This window comes from Ranitomeya variabilis, chromosome 6, assembly GCF_051348905.1.
Source record: "Ranitomeya variabilis isolate aRanVar5 chromosome 6, aRanVar5.hap1, whole genome shotgun sequence".
NCBI lineage: Eukaryota > Metazoa > Chordata > Amphibia > Anura > Dendrobatidae > Ranitomeya > Ranitomeya variabilis.
The window spans coordinates 17,117,237-17,124,884 of record NC_135237.1 but is presented as its reverse complement, the minus strand read 5'-3'; the positions used below and the strand labels follow the sequence as shown (position 1 = coordinate 17,124,884).

The 7,648-nt window shown below is 47.4% G+C and overlaps 1 pseudogene; it reads left to right on the top strand.

The window, feature by feature from the left end:
* Nucleotides 1-632: 632 nt before the first annotated feature.
* On the top strand, nt 633-6,942 carry LOC143782233 (uncharacterized; annotated as a pseudogene).
* Nucleotides 6,943-7,648: the final 706 nt, after the last annotated feature.

Below are 7,648 nucleotides of genomic sequence, written 5' to 3'. Positions count from 1 at the left end.
AAGATATTAGGACCATCCACAACTTGCATAGTTTTAGGCGCTCGCTCAAAACACATTTGTTCAGAGCGGCCAATCACGTTAATTAATCAAAGTCATTTTATGTTTGTGTGTGTGTGTGTAGCCCATTCACTATCTCCATCTACCCCCCACCCCCTGAAGATGGCCGGACCATCATTGTAAATACATCATTGTAAATACACACCTGTGCTTTGTATCTCCCCCACCTCACTGTAGATCAGGGGTGTCAAACTGCATTCCTCAAGGGCTGCAAACAGGTCATGTTTTCAGGATTTCCTTGTATTGCACAGGTGATCATTTAATCACCTGCACAGAATGATTCCAGCACCTTGTGCAATGAGAAGGAAATCTTGAAAACACGCATGGTTTGAGGCCCTCGAGGAATGCAGTTTGACACCCCTGTTGTAGATTGTAAGCTCTCACGAGCAGGGGCAGCTTATTTTGCTTTATTATTGTATTGTTAACGTTGTTACCTATGACTGTTGTGTTTGAAACTGTTAAACTGTAAAGCGCTGCGGAATATGTTGGCGCTATATAAATAAAGATTATTATTATTATTAACCCCCTCCCAGGACATAAATCCAAGGAGACCACGTTTGTAAAACTTTCTTGTGATAGAGAAGGATACGGACTTAGATACTTTCCTTCAGGGGTTTGAAAAAACCTGCAGGCTATACCATCTACCCCATGAGCAGTGGGCGCAGTATCTAACCCCAGGGTTGAGAGGCAAAGCCCTGGAAGTTTTTGCTGGCCTCCCACCAGAGCTTGATGAAAACTATGAGGCCAGAAAGGAGGCCCTGGTCAGGAAATACAGCCTAAGGCCGGCGTCACACTGGCGAGTTTTACGGACGTAAGAGCGCAGAAACTACGTCCGTAAAACTCGCATAACATACGGCACAATTATTCTCAATGGGGCTGCTCCTATTAGCCGTATATTACGGTTCAGTATTATACGGCTTTCTACGGCCGTACAAAATCGCAGCATGCTGCGTTTGTCAGCGTACTGCGCAAAAAAATCGCCAATGAAAGTCTATGGGGGCGAGAAAAATACGGATTCCACACGGACCAGCAGTGTGACTTGCGAGAAATACGCAGCGGTGTTAGTGACAAGTCGGTAATTCAATTGCCGGCTTTTCATTTCTCCTGCACAAACCCGACAGGATATGAGACATGATTACATACAGTAAACCATCTCATATCCCCCGTTTTTTTGCATATTCCACACTACTAATGTTAGTAGTGTGTATGTGCAAAATTTCAGCGCTGTAGCTGCTAAAATAAAGGGTTAAATGGCGGAAAAAATTGGCGTGGGCTCCCGCGCAATTTTCTCCGCCAGAATGGTAAAGCCAGTGACTGAGGGCAGATATTAATAGCCAGGAGAGGGTCCATGGTTATTGGCCCCCCCGTGGCTAAAAACATCTGCCCCCAGCCACCCCAGAAAAGGCACATCTGGAAGATGCGCCTATTCTGGCACTTGGCCACTCTCTTCCCACTCCCTGTAGCGGTGGGATATGGGGTAATGAAGGGTTAATGCCACCTTGCTATTGGAAGGTGACATTAAGCCAGATTAATGATGGAGAGGCGTCAATTATGACACCTATCCATTATTAATCCAATTGTAGGAAAGGGTTAAAAAACACACACACACATGATTGAAAAGTATTTTAATGAAATAAACACACAGGTTGTTGTAATAATTTATTGTTCTCTCAAATCCATTTGCAGTCCCTCGCTTGGCAACATAATAAACGCACAAGATACATACCCTCTCTGATGTACTGTCAGGTCCAACGATGTAATCCATCTGAAGGGGTTAACTAATATTACAGGCAGGAGCCCTGCTAATGCAGCTGTGCTCCGTGCCTGTAATCCCCGGCGAATGAATGAAATGTAGGTCATTGACCTACATTTCCTTCAGTCGCGGTGATGCGCCCCCTGGTGGATGTCCTCATATGACCTGGAGCGTGGGAAAAAGTTCCCAGGCTGCAGTTCATGAGAACATCCACCAGAGGGCGCCTCACCGCGAATGAATGAAATGTAGGTCATTGACCTACATTTCATTCATTCGCAGGGGAATTACAGGCACGGAGCACAGCTGCATTATAGCAGGGCTCCTGCTTGTAATATTAGTTAACCCCTTCAGATGGATTACATCGTTGGACCTGACAGTACATCAGAGAGGGTATGTATCTTGTGCGTTTATTATGTTGCCAAGCGAGGGACTGCAAATGGATTTGAGAGAACAATAAATTATTACAACAACCTGTGTGTTTATTTCATTAAAATACTTTTCAATCATGTGTGTGTGTGTTTTTTAACCCTTTCCTACAATTGGATTAATAATGGATAGGTGTCATAATTGACGCCTCTCCATCATTAATCTGGCTTAATGTCACCTTCCAATAGCAAGGTGGCATTAACCCTTCATTACCCCATATCCCACCGCTACAGGGAGTGGGAAGAGAGTGGCCAAGTGCCAGAATAGGCGCATCTTCCAGATGTGCCTTTTCTGGGGTGGCTGGGGGCAGATGTTTTTAGCCACGGGGGGGCCAATAACCATGGACCCTCTCCTGGCTATTAATATCTGCCCTCAGTCACTGGCTTTACCATTCTGGCGGAGAAAATTGCGCGGGAGCCCACGCCAATTTTTTTCGCCATTTAACCCTTTATTTTAGCAGCTACAGCGCTGAAATTTTGCACATACACACTACTAACATTAGTAGTGTGGAATATGCAAAAAAAAAGGGATATGAGATGGTTTACTGTATGTAATCATGTCTCATATCCTGTCGGGTTTGTGCAGGAGAAATGAAAAGCCGGCAATTGAATTACCGGCTTATCACAGATATCGCGCTGAATGAAATCTAAATACAGAATATATATATATGTGTCTCAATGACATATATATATATATATATACTGTATATATGTTTTCCCGAACATTTGAGCACATAAATCCATTAGATGTCGGTTTTGCAAGCCTGCGCGAAAATCTCGCAGTACGGATGGCATACGGATTACATACGGAGGATGCCATGCGCAAAATACGCTGACACACCCTGACTACGGATCACTATTTTGGGAACATTTCTCCGTATTACGGCCGTAGTACGGACGTATAATACGTGGCGTATTGTCTTACGCCGAGTGTGACGCCGGCCTAACACCAGAAGTGTATCGGAGGAAGTTCCGGAACCTCCAACGTGCATCAACTGACAGCTATGCGGTTGTTGTGAGCACCTTGATGACCACGTTCCACCAATGGATCAGGAGACTTTCTGTTAACAATTTTGAGGGCTTAACGGATCTTATGGTCAAGGATCAATTTCTTCACATGTGCCCCACGGATATACAACAATATGTGTGTGATCGGCAGCCACAAACTGCGGATCAGGCTGCAAGGATTGCGGACTGCTATGTGGCTAACAGGATGCCTGAGGTGCGGAAGCCATCGGGATTCAGCTGGAGGGGAGGTAAGCCAAACGGGGACCCTTCTCCCTCTGCCGGGCGATCACCAGTGATGTCCAAGCCCACCTTATATGGGGCCCCGGAGAATAGACATTCTCTAGGCGATGCACGCTGATGCTTCTCCTGCAATAAAGTAGGACATGTTAGCGCTGTCTGCCCTGATAGGGAGAAACGTCCAACTACCACCACAAAGCCGTCTGTGTCCCCACCGTCTGTCCTCTTTGTGGCCGGCTCTGATGCGAGGGCAAATGAGAACTGTCAATCTGTCACTGTTGGCAATAAAGTCACCATTGGTCTCAGGGACACTGGGCAGAGGTAACCCTGGTGCGTCCAGCCATGATAACCCCTGCCGATATCATACCAGGAAAGACTATGTCTATAACCGGGATTGGAGGGGTCAGCCCTGCCGTGCCCATGGCCCGTGTGTACCTGGACTGGGGAGCAGGGAAAGGACTGAGGGAAGTGGGAGTATCAGAGGCTATCCCCACCAATGTGTTGCTAGGCACGGACCTGGGGAGGATGGTGTCCCACTATGTTCCTCCCTTGCAAGTAAATGCTACAGAGAAGGTGGAAGAAAGTGACCCACCTGAGATCCCGTGTGAGGAGGGAAAATGTCCCAATGCACAGGACTGTAAATATGTGGCAGCTGTGACCCGGAGTCAGGCTGCAGCTCAGACTCAGGCCCAGCGATTAGAGGATGAGTCTCAGACAGAACTGCCAGGACAGGAGGCCCATACTGTGGTACCGGAGCCTCCATACATGGCAGACCCAACAAGGTCCCTGATAACAGACACTGAAGACTCAGCTTCAGACCAGGGCCTGGCAGTCACACTAGGCCAGGGCCTGCAGGCTGACCGTCAGAGCTTCCAGGAGGCCCTGAGGACAGATGTCAGTCTGGAGGAGCTCAGATGTCTTGCAGACCGACCCCCTGCTGCTTCTGACAGAGAAAGTATACTGGGACCAGGGCAGACTGTATACAGAGGCTATCCCCACGGATACTACAGAATCTTGGGATTATGAATGGCGGCTGATCGTCCCTTATCCATTTAGGGAACAATTATTGAGGATTGCCCATGAAATTCCTTTGGCCGGACACCTTGGAATACGAAAGACTAAAGCTCGCCTGACACATAACTTCTATTGGCCCAAGATGGGGACAGATATTGCCAATTACTGCCGATCATGTGTAGTTTGTCAGAGAGTTGGGAAGTCCGGGAGTATACAGAAAGCTCCATTGATACCACTGCCTGTGATCGATGAGCCTTTCCAGCGAGTGGCTGTGGATATCATAGGCCACTTGCAATCCCTAGCAGCTCTGGTAAAAAGTTCATCCTCACAGTGGTGGACTATGCTACACGATACCCGGAAGCTGTGGCACTATCCTCCATTCGAGCAGACAAAGTGGCGGATGCTTTACTGACTGTGTTCTCGTGTGGGTTTCCCCAGGGAATTGTTGACCGATCAGGGAACCCAGTTCATGTCTGATCTGATGGAAAGCCTCTGTGAAAGAATACAAGTACAGCATGTTGTGGCCAGCGCCTATCATCCCCAAACCAACGGACTCTGCGAGCGTTTTAACGGAACATTAAAGCAAATGCTGAAAATGCTGGTGGAGACTGAAGGGAGAGACTGGGAGCGGTACCTCCGCCATCTGTTGTTTGCCTACAGAGAGGTACCCCAGGCATCTACTGGATTCTCCCCCTTTGGACTGGTTTATGGGAGGAGGGCCAGGGGGCCACTTGATGTGATTAAGGACTGTTGGGAGGGCGACCCCGAAACTACTGGAGTCTCATTGGTCGAATATGTACTGCGGCTCAGAGAGAGAATGCAAAAACTGAGTAACCTGGCCCATGAGAACGTGACCCAGGCCCAAATCAACCAGAAGGTCTGGAACGACCGTAATGCCAGACTGAGGGCCTACGAGGAGGGGCAGAAGGTTTGGGTGTTGGTCCCTATGTTACAGAATAAATTGCAGGCCGCATGGGAGGGACCATACACTGTACATAAGCAGCTGAATGATGTTAATTATGTGGTGACACTAGATGAGCATGCAAAGCGTCAGAAATTATTTCATGTGAATATGCTGAAGGCTCATCATGCCAGGGAGGCCTGTGTCTTACCCAGGGGCGGACCTACCGCCGGTTCAACCGGTGCAGCCGCACCGGGGCCCGGAGGTGGAGGGGGGCCCTTGCAGGCAGGGGCGTACAGGGCCCCGGCTTTCTGCTGCTGCTGTAGATCGGTGCAGGCCCCGCACTGTATTAGCAGTGTACATACAAGTGCCAGCCGGCATCCTCCTATTGCAGACAGCAGGCTGTGTGTCTGCTGACCTGACGTCACCTGCGTGCCTGTTTCACTCTGCCGGAGGCCTGGAGAGGAGAGATGAAGTTAGTAGAAAGCCATGGGGTCCCGGGCAGGAGGTATGTGAAGGGCTTCATCTCATTCCTGCTTTCTTATCTGCTTTCTGTAGATCTATCTGTACTGTGAGATTAAGGGTATGTGCACACGTCCGGATTTCTTGCAGAAATTTCCTGAAGAAAACCGGAAATTTTCTGCAAGAAATCCGCATTTTTTTTTTGCGTGTATTTTTGCGTTTTTTTTTTAGCATTCTGCAAGCGTAATTAGCTTGCAGAATGCTAAAGTTTTCTGAAAACTGACTGACAGGTTGGTCACACTTGTCAAACATACTGTTTGACAAGTGTGACCAACTTGTTACTATAGATGCAGCCTATGCAGCATCAATAGTAAAAGATAGAATGTTTAAAAATAATAAAAAAAAATAAAAAAAATGGTTATACTCACCTGCAGACAGCGGATCTCCTCAGCGGCGTCCGTTCCTATAGATGGTGTGGTTCAGGACCTTCCATGACGTCGCGGTCACGTGAGCAGTCACATGACCGGTCTCGCGACCAATCACAAGACCGCGACGTCATCGCAGGTCCTTCACCGCACACCAGCTATAGGAACCGAAGCGGCAGCATGCACCTTGCACCTGAGAGGCGGGAAGACTCCGGAGGCCATCGAAGGTGAGTATATGACTATTTTTTATTTTAATTCTTTATTTTTGACTAATTATATGGTGCCCAGTCCGTGGAGGAGAGTCTCCTCTCCTCCACCCTGGGTACCAACCGCATATAATCTGCTTACTTCCCGCATGGTGTGCACAGCCCCGTGCGGGAAGTAAGCAGATCAATGCACTCCTAGGTGTGCGGAATCCCCGCAATTCAGCATTTTAATGAACATGTTGCTTTTTTTTCCGCTATGCGATTTTTTCACGGAAAAAAAGGCTACATTTGCACAAAAAATGCGGAATACACTGTAAATAATAGGAGGCATATGTTAGCGGTTTTTTCGCGTTTTTATCACATTGTTATAGCGAAAAAACGCGAAAAAAACACGAAAAATACTGAACGTGTGCACATGGCCTTATTGCACCATCTTAAACTTACAGACAGATAAGGTCCAGGCTCCAGCGTCACCCGATCTCCATGTAAGCTGAAGCTGCAGCAATAAGGGTATGTGCACACGTCCGGATTTCTTGCAGAAATTTCCTGAAGAAAACCGGAAATTTTCTGCAAGAAATCCGCATTATTTTTTTTTGCGTTTTTTTTGCGGTTTTTTTAGCATTCTGCAAGCGTAATTAGCTTGCAGAATGCTAAAGTTTTCCAAGCGATCTGTAGCATCGCTTGGAAAACTGACTGACAAGTTGGTCACACTTGTCAAACATACTGTTTGACAAGTGTGACCAACTTTTTACTATAGATGCAGCTTATGTAGCATCTATAGTAAAAGATAGAATGTTTAAAAATAATAAAAAAAATAAAAAAATGGTTATACTCACCCTCTGCAGACAGCCAATCTCCTCAGCGGCGTCCGTTCCTATAGATGCCGGTGTGGTTCAGAACCTTCGATGACGTCGCGGCTTGTGATTGGTCGCGTGAGTCACATGAGCGGTCACGCGACCAATCACAAGACAGCGACATCATCACAGGTCCTGAACCACACCATCTATAGGAACGGAAGAGAAAGCATGCACCGGAGAGGCGGGAACACTTCGGGGGCCATCAGAGGGTGAGTATATCACTATTTTTTATTTTAATTCTTTTTTTTTGACCAATTATATGGTGCCCAGTCCGTGGAGGAGAGTCTCCTCTCCTCCACCCTG